At 39.2% G+C, this 20,261-nt stretch overlaps 20 non-coding genes across 20 annotated transcripts; all 20 read right to left on the bottom strand.

Moving 5' to 3' along the window:
- Positions 1-373: 373 nt before the first annotated feature.
- LOC123729904 (small nucleolar RNA U3) lies at positions 374-589 on the bottom strand. The gene has a single exon (XR_006761603.1). It is a non-coding gene; the product is annotated as a small nucleolar RNA U3 (small nucleolar RNA).
- Positions 590-1,386: 797 nt separating this feature from the next.
- Positions 1,387-1,602, bottom strand: LOC123729998 (small nucleolar RNA U3). The gene has a single exon (XR_006761691.1). It is a non-coding gene; the product is annotated as a small nucleolar RNA U3 (small nucleolar RNA).
- Positions 1,603-2,398: 796 nt separating this feature from the next.
- On the bottom strand, positions 2,399-2,614 carry LOC123729908 (small nucleolar RNA U3). Its single transcript, XR_006761607.1, has one exon. It is a non-coding gene; the product is annotated as a small nucleolar RNA U3 (small nucleolar RNA).
- Positions 2,615-3,410: 796 nt separating this feature from the next.
- On the bottom strand, positions 3,411-3,626 carry LOC123729901 (small nucleolar RNA U3). The gene has a single exon (XR_006761600.1). It is a non-coding gene; the product is annotated as a small nucleolar RNA U3 (small nucleolar RNA).
- Positions 3,627-4,421: 795 nt separating this feature from the next.
- LOC123729884 (small nucleolar RNA U3) lies at positions 4,422-4,637 on the bottom strand. The gene has a single exon (XR_006761583.1). It is a non-coding gene; the product is annotated as a small nucleolar RNA U3 (small nucleolar RNA).
- A 795-nt stretch (positions 4,638-5,432) lies between these two features.
- Positions 5,433-5,648, bottom strand: LOC123730011 (small nucleolar RNA U3). The gene has a single exon (XR_006761704.1). It is a non-coding gene; the product is annotated as a small nucleolar RNA U3 (small nucleolar RNA).
- A 797-nt stretch (positions 5,649-6,445) lies between these two features.
- Positions 6,446-6,661, bottom strand: LOC123730019 (small nucleolar RNA U3). Its single transcript, XR_006761712.1, has one exon. It is a non-coding gene; the product is annotated as a small nucleolar RNA U3 (small nucleolar RNA).
- Positions 6,662-7,457: 796 nt separating this feature from the next.
- On the bottom strand, positions 7,458-7,673 carry LOC123730023 (small nucleolar RNA U3). The gene has a single exon (XR_006761716.1). It is a non-coding gene; the product is annotated as a small nucleolar RNA U3 (small nucleolar RNA).
- Positions 7,674-8,470: 797 nt separating this feature from the next.
- LOC123730003 (small nucleolar RNA U3) lies at positions 8,471-8,686 on the bottom strand. The gene has a single exon (XR_006761696.1). It is a non-coding gene; the product is annotated as a small nucleolar RNA U3 (small nucleolar RNA).
- Positions 8,687-9,481: 795 nt separating this feature from the next.
- Positions 9,482-9,697, bottom strand: LOC123730015 (small nucleolar RNA U3). The gene has a single exon (XR_006761708.1). It is a non-coding gene; the product is annotated as a small nucleolar RNA U3 (small nucleolar RNA).
- A 795-nt stretch (positions 9,698-10,492) lies between these two features.
- LOC123729945 (small nucleolar RNA U3) lies at positions 10,493-10,708 on the bottom strand. Its single transcript, XR_006761644.1, has one exon. It is a non-coding gene; the product is annotated as a small nucleolar RNA U3 (small nucleolar RNA).
- A 797-nt stretch (positions 10,709-11,505) lies between these two features.
- LOC123729903 (small nucleolar RNA U3) lies at positions 11,506-11,721 on the bottom strand. Its single transcript, XR_006761602.1, has one exon. It is a non-coding gene; the product is annotated as a small nucleolar RNA U3 (small nucleolar RNA).
- A 797-nt stretch (positions 11,722-12,518) lies between these two features.
- On the bottom strand, positions 12,519-12,734 carry LOC123729893 (small nucleolar RNA U3). Its single transcript, XR_006761592.1, has one exon. It is a non-coding gene; the product is annotated as a small nucleolar RNA U3 (small nucleolar RNA).
- Positions 12,735-13,531: 797 nt separating this feature from the next.
- Positions 13,532-13,747, bottom strand: LOC123730014 (small nucleolar RNA U3). Its single transcript, XR_006761707.1, has one exon. It is a non-coding gene; the product is annotated as a small nucleolar RNA U3 (small nucleolar RNA).
- A 797-nt stretch (positions 13,748-14,544) lies between these two features.
- On the bottom strand, positions 14,545-14,760 carry LOC123729896 (small nucleolar RNA U3). Its single transcript, XR_006761595.1, has one exon. It is a non-coding gene; the product is annotated as a small nucleolar RNA U3 (small nucleolar RNA).
- Positions 14,761-15,556: 796 nt separating this feature from the next.
- On the bottom strand, positions 15,557-15,772 carry LOC123729892 (small nucleolar RNA U3). Its single transcript, XR_006761591.1, has one exon. It is a non-coding gene; the product is annotated as a small nucleolar RNA U3 (small nucleolar RNA).
- Positions 15,773-16,569: 797 nt separating this feature from the next.
- Positions 16,570-16,785, bottom strand: LOC123730005 (small nucleolar RNA U3). The gene has a single exon (XR_006761698.1). It is a non-coding gene; the product is annotated as a small nucleolar RNA U3 (small nucleolar RNA).
- A 796-nt stretch (positions 16,786-17,581) lies between these two features.
- On the bottom strand, positions 17,582-17,797 carry LOC123730013 (small nucleolar RNA U3). Its single transcript, XR_006761706.1, has one exon. It is a non-coding gene; the product is annotated as a small nucleolar RNA U3 (small nucleolar RNA).
- A 797-nt stretch (positions 17,798-18,594) lies between these two features.
- Positions 18,595-18,810, bottom strand: LOC123729912 (small nucleolar RNA U3). The gene has a single exon (XR_006761611.1). It is a non-coding gene; the product is annotated as a small nucleolar RNA U3 (small nucleolar RNA).
- Positions 18,811-19,605: 795 nt separating this feature from the next.
- Positions 19,606-19,821, bottom strand: LOC123730002 (small nucleolar RNA U3). The gene has a single exon (XR_006761695.1). It is a non-coding gene; the product is annotated as a small nucleolar RNA U3 (small nucleolar RNA).
- Positions 19,822-20,261: the final 440 nt, after the last annotated feature.

The raw sequence follows: 20,261 nt of genomic DNA, 5'->3' as shown, positions 1-20,261 counted from the left end.
AAAAACATCTGTAGAGTCAGAATGGTTTGAATTACAAACCCCTAAAAGCTATCTATGAAAAGCTGAGACTCTAACGAACATGCACATGTGACATGATTTGCTCTATGACGCTCCCAAGCTACACAAGAGTTGTTAGAAGTTATGGGGTTATTCTATGTAGAAGATCAAAGGAAGGTCAAAGGTTGTCCTGAAAGGAAAATGGTAAAACACCTCATTGTGAAGCTAAATATAAGGGCTGGACATGGAGATAAATGAAAGTCAGAAAACTGAAAAGATTTTTGCTGGGGTATCAGGACTGATTCAATAGGATTTATTTTACTAACGATGAGGATTTGGGAGACATTTCAGTAAGTTTTATTGTACATGGTTAACATCCACTCAGAACATATTCCCTTCATCCATGTTCATTGACGAACAAGGAAAGATCATCAAAGGTGGAAGAAACATGAGCAAAGTCATATCTAGCCACCAGATTCATGCTCTGAACGGGAAAATCTTGAATCGTCATCATGGATAGCGACACCTACCACTTTAGACACACATTTCTCAAGTAACGAACTATAGAAATGATCCCTGAAAGTATAGTCTTGGTGTATAAGTAGTTGTGATAAAGGTGGAGCATCTTGAAAAGAGCATTTGCACCAGCGGTTTGTGTTGCATTCTCAGCATCAACAGTTGTTGCAATCAAATGATGTTAATTATGGAGAATTACTAGGTTCCACAAATGAGAAAGATGGTCAGCGATGCTGGTTGCCAACAGGTAAAATATGAGCTAATGTTGGTGGACATCCATCCATATTTCAAAGCAAGTTATTTTTGTGGATTTCTACCCCCTTTTCAACATTGTCAGTTTTAGCTATAGACGTATGGGTTGTACCATCAGATCTGTCTTTGTCTTCCGCATCCAGTGTTACCAAGAGTTAGTCTGTGTGATTAACGGGGGCTGAGATAGAGCTGTGTTTGTGAGACAAAGATGTATCTCAAAGAGGCCCAGGTCCGGGTCTTTTGTTTACAAAAACATCTGTAGAGTCAGAATGGGTTGAATTACAAACCCCTAAAAGCTATCTATGAAAAGCTGAGACTCTATCGAACATGCACATGTGACATGATTAGCTCTATGACGCTCCCAAGCTACACAAGAGTTGTTAGAAGTTATGGGGTTATTCTATGTAGAAGATCAAAGGAAGGTCAAAGGTTGTCCTGAAAGGAAAATGGTAAAACACCTCATTGTGAAGCTAAATATAAGGGCTGGACATGGAGATAAATGAAAGTCAGAAAACTGAAAAGATTTTACCTGGGGTATCAGGACTGATTCAATAGGATTTCTTTTATTAACGATGAGGATTTGGGAGACATTTCAGTAAGTTTTATTGTACAGGGTGAACATCCACTCAGAACATATTCCCTTCATCCATGTTCATTGAAGAACAAGGAAAGATCATCAAAGGTGGAAGAAACATGAGCAAAGTCATATCTAGCCACCAGATTCATGCTCTGAACGGGAATATCTTGAATCGTCATCATGGATAGCGAGACCTACCACTTTAGACACACATTTCTCAAGTAACGAACTATAGAAATGATTCCTGAAAGTATAGTCTTGGTGTATAAGTAGTTGTGATCAAGGTGGAGCATCTTGAAAAGAGCATTTGCACCAGCGGTTTGTGTTGCATTCTCAGCATCAACACTTGTTGCAATCAAATGATGTTAATTATGGAGAATTGCTAGGTTCCACAAATGAGTAAGATGGTCAGCGATGCTGGTTGCCAACAGGTAAAATATGACCTAATGTTGGTGGACATCCATCCATATTTCAAAGCAAGTTATTTTTGTGGAATTCTACCCCCTTTTCAACATTGTCTGTTTTAGCTATAGACGTATGGGTTGTACCATCAGATCTGTCTTTGTCTTCCGCATCCAGTGGTACCAAGAGTTAGTCTGTGTGATTAACGGGGGCTGAGATAGAGCTGTGTTTGTGAGACAAAGACGTATCTCAAAGGGGCCCAGGTCCGGGTCTTTTTTTACAAAAACATCTGTAGAGTCAGAATGGTTTGAATTACAAACCCCTAAAAGCTATCTATGAAAAGCTGAGACTCTAACGAACATGCACATGTGACATGATTAGCTCTATGACGCTCCCAAGCTACACAAGAGTTGTTAGAAGTTATGGGGTTATTCTATGTAGAAGATCAAAGGAAGGTCAAAGGTTGTCCTGAAAGGAAAATGGTAAAACACCTCATTGTGAAGCTAAATATAAGGGCTGGACATGGAGATAAATGAAAGTCAGAAAACTGAAAAGATTTTTGCTGGGGTATCAGGACTGATTCAATAGGATTTATTTTATTAACGATGAGGATTTGGGAGACATTTCAGTAAGTTTTATTGTACAGGGTGATCATCCACTCAGAACATATTCCCTTCATCCATGTTCATTGAAGAACAAGGAAAGATCAGCAAAGGTGGAAGAAACATGAGCATAGTCATATCTAGCCACCAGATTCATGCTCTGAACGGGAATATCTTGAATCGTCATCATGGATAGCGAGACCTACCACTTTAGACACACATTTCTCAAGTAACGAACTATAGAAATGATCCCTGAAAGTATAGTCTTGGTGTATAAGTAGTTGTGATAAAGGTGGAGCATCTTGAAAAGAGCATTTGCACCAGCGGTTTGTGTTGCATTCTCAGCATCAACACTTGTTGCAATCAAATGATGTTAATTATGGAGAATTGCTAGGTTCCACAAATGAGTAAGATGGTCAGCGATGCTGGTTGCCAACAGGTAAAATATGACCTAATGTTGGTGGACATCCATCCATATTTCAAAGCAAGTTATTTTTGTGAAATTCTAACCCCTTTTCAACATTGTCAGTTTTAGCTATAGACGTATGGGTTGTACCATCAGATCTGTCTTTGTCTTCCGCATCCAGTGGTACCAAGAGTGAGTCTGTGTGATTAACGGGGGCTGAGATAGAGCTGTGTTTGTGAGACAAAGACGTATCTCAAAGGGGCCCAGGTCCGGGTCTTTTTTTACAAAAACATCTGTAGAGTCAGAATGGTTTGAATTACAAACCCCTAAAAGCTATCTATGAAAAGCTGAGACTCTAACGAACATGCACATGTGACATGATTAGCTCTATGACGCTCCCAAGCTACACAAGAGTTGTTAGAAGTTATGGGGTTATTCTATGTAGAAGATCAAAGGAAGGTCAAAGGTTGTCCTGAAAGGAAAATGGTAAAACACCTCATTGTGAAGCTAAATATAAGGGCTGGACATGGAGATAAATGAAAGTCAGAAAACTGAAAAGATTTTTGCTGGGGTATCAGGACTGATTCAATAGGATTTATTTTACTAACGATGAGGATTTGGGAGACATTTCAGTAAGTTTTATTGTACAGGGTGAACATCCACTCAGAACATATTCCCTTCATCCATGTTCATTGAAGAACAAGGAAAGATCATCAAAGGTGGAAGAAACATGAGCAAAGTCATTTCTAGCCACCAGATTCATGTTCTGAACGGGAATATCTTGAATCGTCATCATGGATAGCGAGACATACCACTTTAGACACACATTTCTCAAGTAACAAACTATAGAAATGCTCCCTGAAAGTATAGTCTTGGTGTATAAGTAGTTGTGATCAAGGTGGAGCATCTTGAAAAGAGCATTTGCACCAGCGGTTTGTGTTGCATTCTCAGCATCAACAGTTGTTGCAATCAAATGATGTTAATTATGGAGAATTGCTAGGTTCCACAAATGAGAAAGATTGTCAGCGATGCTGGTTGCCAACAGGTAAAATCTGACCTAATGTTGGTGGACATCCATCCATATTTCAAAGCAAGTTATTTTTGTGGAATTCTACCCCCTTTTCAACATTGTCAGTTTTAGCTATAGACGTATGGCTTGTACCATCAGATCTGTCTTTGTCTTCCGCATCCAGTGGTACCAAGAGTTAGTCTGTGTGATTAACGGGGGCTGAGATAGAGCTGTGTTTGTGAGACAAAGACGTATCTCAAAGAGGCCCAGGTCCGGGTCTTTTTTACAAAAACATCTGTAGAGTCACAATGGTTTGAATTACAAACCCCTAAAAGCTATCTATGAAAAGCTGAGACTCTAACGAACATGCACATGTGACATGATTTGCTCTATGATGCTCCCAAGCTACACAAGAGTTGTTAGAAGTTATGGGGTTATTCTATGTAGAAAATCAAAGGAAGGTCAAAGGTTGTCCTGAAAGGAAAATGGTAAAACACCTCATTGTGAAGCAAAATATAAGGGCTGGACATGGAGATAAATGAAAATCAGAAAACTGAAAAGATTTTTGCTGGGGTATCAGGACTGATTCAATAGGATTTCTTTTATTAAATATGAGGATTTGGGAGACATTTCAGTAAGTTTTATTGTACAGGGTGAACATCCACTCAGAACATATTCCCTTCATCCATGTTCATTGAAGAACAAGGAAAGATCATCAAAGGTGGAAGAAACATGAGCAAAGTCATTTCTAGCCACCAGATTCATGTTCTGAACGGGAATATCTTGAATCGTCATCATGGATAGCGAGACCTACCACTTTAGACACACATTTCTCAAGTAACGAACTATAGAAATGATTCCTGAAAGTATAGTCTTGGTGTATAAGTACTTGTGATCAAGGTGGAGCATCTTGAAAAGAGCATTTGCACCAGCGGTTTGTGTTGCATTCTCAGCATCAACAGTTGTTGCAATCAAATGATGTTAATTATGGAGAATTTCTAGGTTCCACAAATGAGAAAGATGGTCAGCGATGCTGGTTGCCAACAGGTAAAATATGACCTAATGTTGGTGGACATCCATCCATATTTCAAAGCAAGTTATTTTTGTGGAATTCTACCCCCTTTTCAACATTGTCTGTTTTAGCTATAGACGTATGGGTTGTACCATCAGATCTGTCTTTGTCTTCCGCATCCAGTGGTACCAAGAGTTAGTCTGTGTGATTAACGGGGGCTGAGATAGAGCTGTGTTTGTGAGACAAAGACGTATCTCAAAGAGGCCCAGGTCCGGGTCTTTTTTACAAAAACATCTGTAGAGTCACAATGGTTTGAATTACAAACCCCTAAAAGCTATCTATGAAAAGCTGAGACTCTAACGAACATGCACATGTGACATGATTAGCTCTATGACGCTCCCAAGCTACACAAGAGTTGTTAGAAGTTATGGGGTTATTCTATGTAGAAGATCAAAGGAAGGTCAAAGGTTGTCCTGAAAGGAAAATGGTAAAACACCTCATTGTGAAGCTAAATATAAGGGCTGGACATGGAGATAAATGAAAGTCAGAAAACTGAAAAGATTTTTGCTGGGGTATCAGGACTGATTCAATAGGATTTATTTTACTAACGATGAGGATTTGGGAGACATTTCAGTAAGTTTTATTGTACATGGTTAACATCCACTCAGAACATATTCCCTTCATCCATGTTCATTGACGAACAAGGAAAGATCATCAAAGGTGGAAGAAACATGAGCAAAGTCATATCTAGCCACCAGATTCATGCTCTGAACGGGAATATCTTGAATCGTCATCATGGATAGCGAGACCTACCACTTTAGACACACATTTCTCAAGTAACGAACTATAGAAATGATCCCTGAAAGTATAGTCTTGGTGTATAAGTAGTTGTGATCAAGGTGGAGCATCTTGAAAAGAGCATTTGCACCAGCGGATTCTGTTTCATTCTCAGCATCAACAGTTGTTGCAATCAAATGATGTTAATTATGGAGAATTTCTAGGTTCCACAAATGAGAAAGATGGTCAGCGATGCTGGTTGCCAACAGGTAAAATATGACCTAATGTTGGTGGACATCCATCCATATTTCAAAGCAAGTTATTTTTGTGGAATTCTACCCCCTTTTCAACATTGTCAGTTTTAGCTATAGACGTATGGGTTGTACCATCAGATCTGTCTTTGTCTTCCGCATCCAGTGGTACCAAGAGTTAGTCTGTGTGATTAACGGGGGCTGAGATAGAGCTGTGTTTGGGAGACAAAGACGTATCTCAAAGGGGCCCAGGTCCGGGTCTTTTTTTTACAAAAACATGTGTAGAGTCAGAATGGTTTGAATTACAAACCCCTAAAAGCTATCTATGAAAAGCTGAGACTCTAACGAACATGCACATGTGACATGATTAGCTCTATGACGCTCCCAAGCTACACAAGAGTTGTTAGAAGTTATGGGGTTATTCTATGTAGAAGATCAAAGGAAGGTCAAAGGTTGTCCTGAAAGGAAAATGGTAAAACACCTCATTGTGAAGCTAAATATAAGGCCTGGACATGGAGATAAATGAAAATCAGAAAACTGAAAAGATTTTTGCTGGGGTATCAGGACTGATTCAATAGGATTTATTTTATTAACGATGAGGATTTGGGAGACATTTCAGTAAGTTTTATTGTACAGGGTTAACATCCACTCAGAACATATTCCCTTCATCCATGTTCATTGAAGAACAAGGAAAGATCATCAAAGGTGGAAGAAACATGAGCAAAGTCATATCTAGCCACCAGATTCATGCTCTGAACGGGAATATCTTGAATCGTCATCATGGATAGCGAGACATACCACTTTAGACACACATTTCTCAAGTAACAAACTATAGAAATGCTCCCTGAAAGTATAGTCTTGGTGTATAAGTAGTTGTGATCAAGGTGGAGCATCTTGAAAAGAGCATTTGCACCAGCGGTTTGTGTTGCATTCTCAGCATCAACAGTTGTTGCAATCAAATGATGTTAATTATGGAGAATTTCTAGGTTCCACAAATGAGAAAGATGGTCAGCGATGCTGGTTGCCAACAGGTAAAATATGACCTAATGTTGGTGGACATCCATCCATATTTCAAAGCAAGTTATTTTTGTGGAATTCTACCCCCTTTTCAACATTGTCAGTTTTAGCTATAGACGTATGGGTTGTACCATCAGATCTGTCTTTGTCTTCCGCATCCAGTGGTACCAAGAGTTAGTCTGTGTGATTAACGGGGGCTGAGATAGAGCTGTGTTTGTGAGACAAAGACGTATCTCAAAGGGGCCCAGGTCCGGGTCTTTTTTTACAAAAACATCTGTAGAGTCAGAATGGTTTGAATTACAAACCCCTAAAAGCTATCTATGAAAAGCTGAGACTCTAACGAACATGCACATGTGACATGATTAGCTCTATGACGCTCCCAAGCTACACAAGAGTTGTTAGAAGTTATGGGGTTATTCTATGTAGAAGATCAAAGGAAGGTCAAAGGTTGTCCTGAAAGGAAAATGGTAAAACACCTCATTGTGAAGCTAAATATAAGGCCTGGACATGGAGATAAATGAAAATCAGAAAACTGAAAAGATTTTTGCTGGGGTATCAGGACTGATTCAATAGGATTTCTTTTATTAAATATGAGGATTTGGGAGACATTTCAGTAAGTTTTATTGTACAGGGTGAACATCCACTCAGAACATATTCCCTTCATCCATGTTCATTGAAGAACAAGGAAAGATCATCAAAGGTGGAAGAAACATGAGCAAAGTCATTTCTAGCCACCAGATTCATGTTCTGAACGGGAATATCTTGAATCGTCATCATGGATAGCGAGACCTACCACTTTAGACACACATTTCTCAAGTAACGAACTATAGAAATGATTCCTGAAAGTATAGTCTTGGTGTATAAGTAGTTGTGATCAAGGTGGAGCATCTTGAAAAGAGCATTTGCACCAGCGGTTTGTGTTGCATTCTCAGCATCAACAGTTGTTGCAATCAAATTATGTTAATTATGGAGAATTGCTAGGTTCCACAAATGAGAAAGATGGTCAGCGATGCTGGTTGCCAACAGGTAAAATATGACCTAATGTTGGTGGACATCCATCCATATTTCAAAGCAAGTTATTTTTGTGGAATTCTACCCCCTTTTCAACATTGTCTGTTTTAGCTATAGACGTATGGGTTGTACCATCAGATCTGTCTTTGTCTTCCGCATCCAGTGGTACCAAGAGTTAGTCTGTGTGATTAACGGGGGCTGAGATAGAGCTGTGTTTGTGAGACAAAGACGTATCTCAAAGGGGCCCAGGTCCGGGTCTTTTTTTTACAAAAACATCTGTAGAGTCAGAATGGTTTGAATTACAAACCCCTAAAAGCTATCTATGAAAAGCTGAGACTCTAACGAACATGCACATGTGACATGATTAGCTCTATGACGCTCCCAAGCTACACAAGAGTTGTTAGAAGTTATGGGGTTATTCTATGTAGAAGATCAAAGGAAGGTCAAAGGTTGTCCTGAAAGGAAAATGGTAAAACACCTCATTGTGAAGCTAAATATAAGGCCTGGACATGGAGATAAATGAAAATCAGAAAACTGAAAAGATTTTTGCTGGGGTATCAGGACTGATTCAATAGGATTTCTTTTATTAACGATGAGGATTTGGGAGACATTTCAGTAAGTTTTATTGTACAGGGTGAACATCCACTCAGAACATATTCCCTTCATCCATGTTCATTGAAGAACAAGGAAAGATCATCAAAGGTGGAAGAAACATGAGCAAAGTCATATCTAGCCACCAGATTCATGCTCTGAACGGGAATATCTTGAATCGTCATCATGGATAGCGAGACCTACCACTTTAGACACACATTTCTCAAGTAACGAACTATAGAAATGATCCCTGAAAGTATAGTCTTGGTGTATAAGTAGTTGTGATCAAGGTGGAGCATCTTGAAAAGAGCATTTGCACCAGCGGTTTGTGTTGCATTCTCAGCATCAACAGTTGTTGCAATCAAATTATGTTAATTATGGAGAATTGCTAGGTTCCACAAATGAGAAAGATGGTCAGCGATGCTGGTTGCCAACAGGTAAAATATGACCTAATGTTGGTGGACATCCATCCATATTTCAAAGCAAGTTATTTTTGTGGAATTCTACCCCCTTTTCAACATTGTCAGTTTTAGCTATAGACGTATGGGTTGTACCATCAGATCTGTCTTTGTCTTCCGCATCCAGTGGTACCAAGAGTTAGTCTGTGTGATTAACGGGGGCTGAGATAGAGCTGTGTTTGTGAGACAAAGACGTATCTCAAAGGGGCCCAGGTCCGGGTCTTTTTTACAAAAACATCTGTAGAGTCAGAATGGTTTGAATTACAAACCCCTAAAAGCTATCTATGAAAAGCTGAGACTCTAACGAACATGCACATGTGACATGATTTGCTCTATGACGCTCCCAAGCTACACAAGAGTTGTTAGAAGTTATGGGGTTATTCTATGTAGAAGATCAAAGGAAGGTCAAAGGTTGTCCTGAAAGGAAAATGGTAAAACACCTCATTGTGAAGCTAAATATAAGGCCTGGACATGGAGATAAATGAAAATCAGAAAACTGAAAAGATTTTTGCTGGGGTATCAGGACTGATTCAATAGGATTTATTTTATTAAATATGAGGATTTGGGAGACATTTCAGTAAGTTTTATTGTACATGGTTAACATCCACTCAGAACATATTCCCTTCATCCATGTTCATTGAAGAACAAGGAAAGATCATCAAAGGTGGAAGAAACATGAGCAAAGTCATTTCTAGCCACCAGATTCATGCTCTGAACGGGAATATCTTGAATCGTCATCATGGATAGCGAGACCTACCACTTTAGACACACATTTCTCAAGTAACGAACTATAGAAATGATCCCTGAAAGTATAGTCTTGGTGTATAAGTAGTTGTGATCAAGGTGGAGCATCTTGAAAAGAGCATTTGCACCAGCGGTTTGTGTTGCATTCTCAGCATCAACAGTTGTTGCAATCAAATTATGTTAATTATGGAGAATTGCTAGGTTCCACAAATGAGAAAGATGGTCAGCGATGCTGGTTGCCAACAGGTAAAATATGACCTAATGTTGGTGGACATCCATCCATATTTCAAAGCAAGTTATTTTTGTGGAATTCTACCCCCTTTTCAACATTGTCAGTTTTAGCTATAGACGTATGGGTTGTACCATCAGATCTGTATTTGTCTTCCGCATCCAGTGGTACCAAGAGTTAGTCTGTGTGATTAACGGGGGCTGAGATAGAGCTGTGTTTGTGAGACAAAGACATATCTCAAAGGGGCCCAGGTCCGGGTCTTTTTTTTACAAAAACATCTGTAGAGTCAGAATGGTTTGAATTACAAACCCCTAAAAGCTATCTATGAAAAGCTGAGACTCTAACGAACATGCACATGTGACATGATTAGCTCTATGACGCTCCCAAGCTACACAAGAGTTGTTAGAAGTTATGGGGTTATTCTATGTTGAAGATCAAAGGAAGGTCAAAGGTTGTCCTGAAAGGAAAATGGTTAAACACCTCATTGTGAAGCTAAATATAAGGCCTGGACATGGAGATAAATGAAAATCAGAAAACTGAAAAGATTTTTGCTGGGGTATCATGACATTCAGTAGGATTTATTTTATTAAATATGAGGATTTGGGAGACATTTCAGTAAGTTTTATTGTACAGGGTGAACATCCACTCAGAACATATTCCCTTCATCCATGTTCATTGAAGAACAACGAAAGATCATCAAAGGTGGAAGAAACATGAGCAAAGTCATTTCTAGCCACCAGATTCATGTTCTGAACAGTAATATCTTGAATCGTCATCATGGATAGCGAGACCTACCACTTTAGACACACATTTCTCAAATAACGAACTATAGAACTGATCCCTGAAAGTATAGTCTTGGTGTATAAGTAGTTGTGATCAAGGTGGAGCATCTTGAAAAGAGCATTTGCACCAGCGGTTTGTGTTGCATTCTCAGCATCAACAGTTGTTGCAATGAAATTATGTTAATTATGGAGAATTGCTAGGTTCCACAAATGAGAAAGATGGTCAGCGATGCTGGTTGCCAACAGGTAAACTATGACCTAATGTTGGTGGACATCCATCCATATTTCAAAGCAAGTTATTTTTGTGGAATTCTACCCCCTTTTCAACATTGTCAGTTTTAGCTATAGACGTATGGGTTGTACCATCAGATCTGTCTTTGTCTTCCGCATCCAGTGGTACCAAGAGTTAGTCTGTGTGATTAACGGGGGCTGAGATAGAGCTGTGTTTGTGAGACAAAGACATATCTCAAAGGGGCCCAGGTCCGGGTCTTTTTTTTACAAAAACATCTGTAGAGTCAGAATGGTTTGAATTACAAACCCCTAAAAGCTATCTATGAAAAGCTGAGACTCTAACGAACATGCACATGTGACATGATTAGCTCTATGACGCTCCCAAGCTACACAAGAGTTGTTAGAAGTTATGGGGTTATTCTATGTAGAAGATCAAAGGAAGGTCAAAGGTTGTCCTGAAAGGAAAATGGTAAAACACCTCATTGTGAAGCTAAATATAAGGCCTGGACATGGAGATAAATGAAAGTCAGAAAACTGAAAAGATTTTTGCTGGGGTATCAGGACTGATTCAATAGGATTTCTTTTATTAAATATGAGGATTTGGGAGACATTTCAGTAAGTTTTATTGTACAGGGTGAACATCCACTCAGAACATATTCCCTTCATCCATGTTCATTGAAGAACAAGGAAAGATCATCAAAGGTGGAAGAAACATGAGCAAAGTCATTTCTAGCCACCAGATTCATGTTCTGAACGGGAATATCTTGAATCGTCATCATGGATAGCGAGACCTACCACTTTAGACACACATTTCTCAAATAACGAACTATAGAAATGATCCCTGAAAGTATAGTCTTGGTGTATAAGTAGTTGTGATCAAGGTGGAGCATCTTGAAAAGAGCATTTGCACCAGCGGTTTGTGTTGCATTCTCAGCATCAACAGTTGTTGCAATCAAATTATGTTAATTATGGAGAATTGCTAGGTTCCACAAATGAGAAAGATGGTCAGCGATGCTGGTTGCCAACAGGTAAAATATGACCTAATGTTGGTGGACATCCATCCATATTTCAAAGCAAGTTATTTTTGTGGAATTCTACCCCCTTTTCAACATTGTCTGTTTTAGCTATAGACGTATGGGTTGTACCATCAGATCTGTCTTTGTCTTCCGCATCCAGTGGTACCAAGAGTTAGTCTGTGTGATTAACGGGGGCTGAGATAGAGCTGTGTTTGTGAGACAAAGACATATCTCAAAGGGGCCCAGGTCCGGGTCTTTTTTTTACAAAAACATCTGTAGAGTCAGAATGGTTTGAATTACAAACCCCTAAAAGCTATCTATGAAAAGCTGAGACTCTAACGAACATGCACATGTGACATGATTAGCTCTATGACGCTCCCAAGCTACACAAGAGTTGTTAGAAGTTATGGGGTTATTCTATGTAGAAGATCAAAGGAAGGTCAAAGGTTGTCCTGAAAGGAAAATGGTAAAACACCTCATTGTGAAGCTAAATATAAGGCCTGGACATGGAGATAAATGAAAATCAGAAAACTGAAAAGATTTTTGCTGGGGTATCAGGACTGATTCAATAGGATTTATTTTATTAAATATGAGGATTTGGGAGACATTTCAGTAAGTTTTATTGTACATGGTTAACATCCACTCAGAACATATTCCCTTCATCCATGTTCATTGAAGAACAAGGAAAGATCATCAAAGGTGGAAGAAACATGAGCAAAGTCATTTCTAGCCACCAGATTCATGCTCTGAACGGGAATATCTTGAATCGTCATCATGGATAGCGAGACCTACCACTTTAGACACACATTTCTCAAATAACGAACTATAGAAATGATCCCTGAAAGTATAGTCTTGGTGTATAAGTAGTTGTGATCAAGGTGGAGCATCTTGAAAAGAGCATTTGCACCAGCGGTTTGTGTTGCATTCTCAGCATCAACAGTTGTTGCAATCAAATTATGTTAATTATGGAGAATTGCTAGGTTCCACAAATGAGAAAGATGGTCAGCGATGCTGGTTGCCAACAGGTAAAATATGACCTAATGTTGGTGGACATCCATCCATATTTCAAAGCAAGTTATTTTTGTGGAATTCTACCCCCTTTTCAACATTGTCAGTTTTAGCTATAGACGTATGGGTTGTACCATCAGATCTGTCTTTGTCTTCCGCATCCAGTGGTACCAAGAGTTAGTCTGTGTGATTAACGGGGGCTGAGATAGAGCTGTGTTTGTGAGACAAAGACATATCTCAAAGGGGCCCAGGTCCGGGTCTTTTTTTTACAAAAACATCTGTAGAGTCAGAATGGTTTGAATTACAAACCCCTAAAAGCTATCTATGAAAAGCTGAGACTCTAACGAACATGCACATGTGACATGATTAGCTCTATGACGCTCCCAAGCTACACAAGAGTTGTTAGAAGTTATGGGGTTATTCTATGTAGAAGATCAAAGGAAGGTCAAAGGTTGTCCTGAAAGGAAAATGGTAAAACACCTCATTGTGAAGCTAAATATAAGGGCTGGACATGGAGATAAATGAAAATCAGAAAACTGAAAAGATTTTTGCTGGGGTATCAGGACTGATTCAATAGGATTTATTTTATTAACGATGAGGATTTGGGAGACATTTCAGTAAGTTTTATTGTACAGGGTTAACATCCACTCAGAACATATTCCCTTCATCCATGTTCATTGAAGAACAAGGAAAGATCATCAAAGGTGGAAGAAACATGAGCAAAGTCATTTCTAGCCACCAGATTCATGCTCTGAACGGGAATATCTTGAATCGTCATCATGGATAGCGAGACCTACCACTTTAGACACACATTTCTCAAGTAACGAACTATAGAAATGATCCCTGAAAGTATAGTCTTGGTGTATAAGTAGTTGTGATCAAGGTGGAGCATCTTGAAAAGAGCATTTGCACCAGCGGTTTGTGTTGCATTCTCAGCATCAACAGTTGTTGCAATCAAATTATGTTAATTATGGAGAATTGCTAGGTTCCACAAATGAGAAAGATGGTCAGCGATGCTGGTTGCCAACAGGTAAAATATGACCTAATGTTGGTGGACATCCATCCATATTTCAAAGCAAGTTATTTTTGTGGAATTCTACCCCCTTTTCAACATTGTCTGTTTTAGCTATAGACGTATGGGTTGTACCATCAGATCTGTCTTTGTCTTCCGCATCCAGTGGTACCAAGAGTTAGTCTGTGTGATTAACGGGGGCTGAGATAGAGCTGTGTTTGTGAGACAAAGACATATCTCAAAGGGGCCCAGGTCCGGGTCTTTTTTTTACAAAAACATCTGTAGAGTCAGAATGGTTTGAATTACAAACCCCTAAAAGCTATCTATGAAAAGCTGAGACTCTAACGAACATGCACATGTGACATGATTAGCTCTATGACGCTCCCAAGCTACACAAGAGTTGTTAGAAGTTATGGGGTTATTCTATGTAGAAGATCAAAGGAAGGTCAAAGGTTGTCCTGAAAGGAAAATGGTAAAACACCTCATTGTGAAGCTAAATATAAGGGCTGGACATGGAGATAAATGAAAATCAGAAAACTGAAAAGATTTTTGCTGGGGTATCAGGACTGATTCAATAGGATTTATTTTATTAACGATGAGGATTTGGGAGACATTTCAGTAAGTTTTATTGTACATGGTTAACATCCACTCAGAACATATTCCCTTCATCCATGTTCATTGAAGAACAAGGAAAGATCATCAAAGGTGGAAGAAACATGAGCAAAGTCATTTCTAGCCACCAGATTCATGCTCTGAACGGGAATATCTTGAATCGTCATCATGGATAGCGAGACCTACCACTTTAGACACACATTTCTCAAGTAACGAACTATAGAAATGATCCCTGATAGTATAGTCTTGGTGTATAAGTAGTTGTGATCAAGGTGGAGCATCTTGAAAAGAGCATTTGCACCAGCGGTTTGTGTTGCATTCTCAGCATCAACAGTTGTTGCAATCAAATTATGTTAATTATGGAGAATTGCTAGGTTCCACAAATGAGAAAGATGGGCAGCAATGCTGGTTGCCAACAGGTAAAATATGACCTAATGTTGGTGGACATCCATCCATATTTCAAAGCAAGTTATTTTTGTGGAATTCTACCCCCTTTTCAACATTGTCTGTTTTAGCTATAGACGTATGGGTTGTACCATCAGATCTGTCTTTGTCTTCCGCATCCAGTGGTACCAAGAGATAGTCTGTGTGATTAACGGGGGCTGAGATAGAGCTGTGTTTGTGAGACAAAGACATATCTCAAAGGGGCCCAGGTCCGGGTCTTTTAAAAAAAAAACATCTGTAGAGTCAGAATGGTTTGAATTACAAACCCCTAAAAGCTATCTATGAAAAGCTGAGACTCTAACGAACATGCACATGTGACATGATTAGCTCTATGACGCTCCCAAGCTACACAAGAGTTGTTAGAAGTTATGGGGTTATTCTATGTAGAAGATCAAAGGAAGGTCAAAGGTTGTCCTGAAAGGAAAATGGTAAAACACCTCATTGTGAAGCTAAATATAAGGCCTGGACATGGAGATAAATGAAAATCAGAAAACTGAAAAGATTTTTGCTGGGGTATCATGACTGATTCAATAGGATTTATTTTATTAACGATGAGGATTTGGGAGACATTTCAGTAAGTTTTATTGTACAGGGTTAACATCCACTCAGAACATATTCCCTTCATCCATGTTCATTGAAGAACAAGGAAAGATCATCAAAGGTGGAAGAAACATGAGCAAAGTCATTTCTAGCCACCAGATTCATGCTCTGAACGGGAATATCTTGAATCGTCATCATGGATAGCGAGACCTACCACTTTAGACACACATTTCTCAAATAACGAACTATAGAAATGATCCCTGAAAGTATAGTCTTGGTGTATAAGTAGTTGTGATCAAGGTGGAGCATCTTGAAAAGAGCATTTGCACCAGCGGTTTGTGTTGCATTCTCAGCATCAACAGTTGTTGCAATCAAATGATGTTAATTATGGAGAATTGCTAGGTTCCACAAATGAGAAAGATGGTCAGCGATGCTGGTTGCCAACAGGTAAAATATGACCTAATGTTGGTGGACATCCATCCATATTTCAAAGCAAGTTATTTTTGTGGAATTCTACCCCCTTTTCAACATTGTCTGTTTTAGCTATAGACGTATGGGTTGTACCATCAGATCTGTCTTTGTCTTCCGCATCCAGTGGTACCAAGAGTTAGTCTGTGTGATTAACGGGGGCTGAGATAGAGCTGTGTTTGTGAGACAAAGACATATCTCAAAGGGGCCCAGGTCCGGGTCTTTTTTTTACAAAAACATCTGTAGAGTCAGAATGGTTTGAATTACAAACCCCTAAAAGCTATCTATGAAAAGCTGAGACTCTAACGAACATGCACATGTGACATGATTAGCTCTATGACTCTCCCAAGCTACACAAGAGTTGTTAGAAGTTATGGGGTTATTCTATGTAGAAGATCAAAGGAAGGTCAAAGGTTGTCCTGAAAGGAAAATGGTAAAACACCTCATTGTGAAGCTAAATATAAGGGCTGGACATGGAGATATATGAAAGTCAGAAAACTGAAAAGATTTTTGCTGAGGTATCAGGACTGATTCAATAGGATTTATTTTATTAACGATGAGGATTCTGGAGACATTTCAGTAAGTTTTATTGTACAGGGTTAACATCCACTCAGAACATATTCCCTTCATCCATGTTCATTGAAGAACAAGGAAAGATCATCAAAGGTGGAAGAACCATGAGCAAAGTCATATCTAGCCACCAGATTCATGCTCTGAACGGGAATATCTTGAATCGTCATCATGGATAGCGAGACCTACCACTTTAGACACACATTTCTCAAGTAACGAACTATAGAAATGATCCCTGAAAGTATAGTCTTGGTGTATAAGTAGTTGTGATCAAGGTGGAGCATCTTGAAAAGAGCATTTGCACCAGCGGTTTGTGTTGCATTCTCAGCATCAACAGTTGTTGCAATCAAATGATGTTAATTATGGAGAATTGCTAGGTTCCACAAATGAGAAAGATGGTCAGCGATGCTGGTTGCCAACAGGTAAAATATGACCTAATGTTGGTGGACATCCATCCATATTTCAAAGCAAGTTATTTTTGTGGAATTCTACCCCCTTTTCAACATTGTCTGTTTTAGCTATAGACGTATGGGTTGTACCATCAGATCTGTCTTTGTCTTCCGCATCCAGTGGTACCAAGAGTTAGTCTGTGTGATTAACGGGGGCTGAGATAGAGCTGTGTTTGTGAGACAAAGACATATCTCAAAGGGGCCCAGGTCCGGGTCTTTTTTACAAAAACATCTGTAGAGTCAGAATGGTTTGAATTACAAACCCCTAAAAGCTATCTATGAAAAGCTGAGACTCTAACGAACATGCACATGTGACATGATTAGCTCTATGACTCTCCCAAGCTACACAAGAGTTGTTAGAAGTTATGGGGTTATTCTATGTAGAAGATCAAAGGAAGGTCAAAGGTTGTCCTGAAAGGAAAATGGTAAAACACCTCATTGTGAAGCTAAATTATAAGGGCTGGACATGGAGATAAATGAAAATCAGAAAACTGAAAAGATTTTTGCTGGGGTATCAGGACTGATTCAATAGGATTTATTTTATTAACGATGAGGATTTGGGAGACATTTCAGTAAGTTTTATTGTACAGGGTTAACATCCACTCAGAACATATTCCCTTCATCCATGTTCATTGAAGAACAAGGAAAGATCATCAAAGGTGGAAGAAACATGAGCAAAGTCATTTCTAGCCACCAGATTCATGCTCTGAACGGGAATATCTTGAATCGTCATCATGGATAGCGAGACCTACCACTTTAGACACACATTTCTCAAGTAACGAACTATAGAAATGATCCCTGAAAGTATAGTCTTGGTGTATAAGTAGTTGTGATCAAGGTGGAGCATCTTGAAAAGAGCATTTGCACCAGCGGTTTGTGTTGCATTCTCAGCATCAACAGTTGTTGCAATCAAATTATGTTAATTATGGAGAATTGCTAGGTTCCACAAATGAGAAAGATGGTCAGCGATGCTGGTTGCCAACAGGTAAAATATGACCTAATGTTGGTGGACATCCATCCATATTTCAAAGCAAGTTATTTTTGTGGAATTCTACCCCCTTTTCAACATTGTCAGTTTTAGCTATAGACGTATGGGTTGTACCATCAGATCTGTCTTTGTCTTCCGCATCCAGTGGTACCAAGAGATAGTCTGTGTGATTAACGGGGGCTGAGATAGAGCTGTGTTTGTGAGACAAAGACATATCTCAAAGGGGCCCAGGTCCGGGTCTTTTAAAAAAAAAAACATCTGTAGAGTCAGAATGGTTTGAATTACAAACCCCTAAAAGCTATCTATGAAAAGCTGAGACTCTAACGAACATGCACATGTGACATGATTAGCTCTATGACTCTCCCAAGCTACACAAGAGTTGTTAGAAGTTATGGGGTTATTCTATGTAGAAGATCAAAGGAAGGTCAAAGGTTGTCCTGAAAGGAAAATGGTAAAACACCTCATTGTGAAGCTAAATATAAGGCCTGGACATGGAGATAAATGAAAATCAGAAAACTGAAAAGATTTTTGCTGGGGTATCAGGACTGATTCAATAGGATTTATTTTATTAACGATGAGGATTTGGGAGACATTTCAGTAAGTTTTATTGTACATGGTTAACATCCACTCAGAACATATTCCCTTCATCCATGCTCATTGAAGAACAAGGAAAGATCATCAAAGGTGGAAGAAACATGAGCAAAGTCATACCTAGCCACCAGATTTATGCTCTGAACGGGAATATCTTGAATCGTCATCATGGATAGCAAGACCTACCACTTTAGACACACATTTCTCAAGTAACGAACTATAGAAATGATCCCTGAAAGTATAGTCTTGGTGTATAAGTAGTTGTGATCAAGGTGGAGCATCTTGAAAAGAGCATTTGCACCAGCGGTTTGTGTTGCATTCTCAGCATCAACAGTTGTTGCAATCAAATTATGTTAATTATGGAGAATTGCTAGGTTCCACAAATGAGAAAGATGGTCAGCGATGCTGGTTGCCAACAGGTAAAATATGACCTAATGTTGGTGGACATCCATCCATATTTCAAAGCAAGTTATTTTTGTGGAATTCTACCCCCTTTTCAACATTGTCTGTTTTAGCTATAGACGTATGGGTTGTACCATCAGATCTGTCTTTGTCTTCCGCATCCAGTGGTACCAAGAGTTAGTCTGTGTGATTAACGGGGGCTGAGATAGAGCTGTGTTTGTGAGACAAAGACATATCTCAAAGGGGCCCAGGTCCGGGTCTTTTTTACAAAAACATCTGTAGAGTCAGAATGGTTTGAATTACAAACCCCTAAAAGCTATCTATGAAAAGCTGAGACTCTAACGAACATGCACATGTGACATGATTAGCTCTATGACTCTCCCAAGCTACACAAGAGTTGTTAGAAGTTATGGGGTTATTCTATGTAGAAGATCAAAGGAAGGTCAAAGGTTGTCCTGAAAGGAAAATGGTAAAACACCTCATTGTGAAGCTAAATATAAGGGCTGGACATGGAGATAAATGAAAATCAGAAAACTGAAAAGATTTTTGCTGGGGTATCAGGACTGATTCAATAGGATTTATTTTATTAACGATGAGGATTTGGGAGACATTTCAGTAAGTTTTATTGTACATGGTTAACATCCACTCAGAACATATTCCCTTCATCCATGTTCATTGAAGAACAAGGAAAGATCATCAAAGGTGGAAGAAACATGAGCAAAGTCATATCTAGCCACCAGATTCATGCTCTGAACGGGAATATCTTGAATCGTCATCATGGATAGCGAGACCTACCACTTTAGACACACATTTCTCAAGTAACGAACTATAGAAATGATCCCTGAAAGTATAGTCTTGGTGTATAAGTAGTTGTGATCAAGGTGGAGCATCTTGAAAAGAGCATTTGCACCAGCGGTTTGTGTTGCATTCTCAGCATCAACAGTTGTTGCAATCAAATTATGTTAATTATGGAGAATTGCTAGGTTCCACAAATGAGAAAGATGGTCAGCGATGCTGGTTGCCAACAGGTAAAATATGACCTAATGTTGGTGGACATCCATCCATATTTCAAAGCAAGTTATTTTTGTGGAATTCTACCCCCTTTTCAACATTGTCTGTTTTAGCTATAGACGTATGGGTTGTACCATCAGATCTGTCTTTGTCTTCCGCATCCAGTGGTACCAAGAGTTAGTCTGTGTGATTAACGGGGGCTGAGATAGAGCTGTGTTTGTGAGACAAAGACGTATCTCAAAGGGGCCCAGGTCCGGGTCTTTTTTTACAAAAACATCTGTAGAGT

This window comes from Salmo salar, chromosome ssa23 (assembly GCF_905237065.1).
Source record: "Salmo salar chromosome ssa23, Ssal_v3.1, whole genome shotgun sequence".
Lineage (NCBI taxonomy): Eukaryota > Metazoa > Chordata > Actinopteri > Salmoniformes > Salmonidae > Salmo > Salmo salar.
The sequence above is the reverse complement of the archived record's forward strand: the minus strand, read 5'-3'. Positions and strand labels throughout refer to the sequence as shown.